Below are 1,734 nucleotides of genomic sequence, written 5' to 3'. Positions count from 1 at the left end.
TCTCTTTCTGTGCAATTTTTTTTACTCTTTTGTTTGAGAAAAAGGGGGGAAAAGCGAGACAGACAGACAGACAGACAGAATCAACAAAGGGAAACAAAAGAAGTAGGACACATCGGTAGCCCACCAACCATCTGCTTCAGCTCTTTTGCACATAGGCAAAAAAAGAAAAAAAAATTACAATAACTAAAGCAAACAACTAGCTACAACAACAAGAGGCAAACTTATCCACACAAGGTTACACAGCATAAGAAGATAAAAGCACACGAAGAGATGAGTTTATCTTTAAGTGTGTAACATTTCACCAAATACCCAAGCGTGTGTTCGTATTTCATCAAGCACTACTCAACCCGTAGATTGCTTTAACTACAGACAGAAACTCAAACTGTAGACAGCTCAAGCTGTAAACAGCTCAAACTGTAAACAGCTCAAACTACAGACAGCTCAAACTGTAGACAACTCAAACTACAGACAGCTCAAACTGTAAACAGCTCAAACTGTAAACAGCTCAAACTACAGACAGCTCAAACTGTAGACAGCTCAAACTACAGACAGCTCAAACTGTAGACAACTCAAACTACAGACAGCTCAAACTACAGACAGCTCAAACTACAGACAGCTCAAACTACAGACAGCTCAAACTACAGACAGCTCAAACTACAGACAGCTCAAACTACAGACTAGTTAAAGTTTTTCTGTAGATAATCAACTCAATTAACTGTAAACAACTTTAACTGAAGTCAAAGACTTTAACTGTAGACTATTTTAACTGAAGTAAGCAACTTTAACAGTAGACTACCTTTACTGAAGTCAAGAACTTTAACAGTAGACAATTTTCATTGAAGTCAATAACATTGACTGTAGACTACTTCAATTGAAGTCAATAACTTTGACTGTAGACTACTTCAATTGAGGTCAATAACTTTAACAGTAAACTACTTCAACCGAAGTCAATAACTTTAACAGTCGACAATTTTAACTGAAGTCAACAACTTCGACTGTGGACCACTTTAACGGCAAACGACTTTTTGTTCGCTCAAAAAACGAAGACGGCACCAATGTATAGTGCGCGATTACGAAACCCGCATGGGAAAGCCACCGGTTTTCCTCCGTTTAAAGACCAGACCTTTGATAAGCCATTATCAGCCCGCCGACGGCATTAGCGCAGGAAATCATAGCTCAGAAACAGATAAGAGCTGGCTTAGTCCGGGGAAGAATTACATGTGTTACAGGCCGGCTTAAATGGTCTTAACACTCTTTGACTAAAAAAAAAACCCCCAACCTCATACACACAAACAAGAAAACAAGAAACGAATAGAGTTGTCTAAACTTTAAACCAATTAAAAATAACCCACACCCTTCCCACCGCTTAAAGATCTCTACAGTCTTTCAAAAACACAACCACCCCACCCCTCCCCTCCGGCCCCCATCCTTTTAATTGATCCAACAGAGGTACACACAGATATACACATACGGACACATAAAACACCCTCACCCCCCTCTCTTAGCCTTAAATGATTTCAACTTTCTTTTATATTCAACACAAACACACACCTCACTCCTTGAATGATCTCAAATTTATTTGAACTGATTAAATACAGGCACACCCCTCCCTTCAAACGATCTCAGCCGTCGTTTACTTTGAATACATATACGAAGCCCCCCCCCTCCCCCTGCATCCCTCCTTTCCCTTTAACGATGGCAACAGTCTTTTATTTTAAGTACAAATTATACACA

The sequence above is a fragment of the Aplysia californica genome, unplaced genomic scaffold (assembly GCF_000002075.1).
Source record: "Aplysia californica isolate F4 #8 unplaced genomic scaffold, AplCal3.0 scaffold00645, whole genome shotgun sequence".
Classification (NCBI taxonomy): Eukaryota; Metazoa; Mollusca; class Gastropoda; order Aplysiida; family Aplysiidae; genus Aplysia; species Aplysia californica.
The sequence above is the reverse complement of the archived record's forward strand: the minus strand, read 5'-3'. Positions refer to the sequence as shown.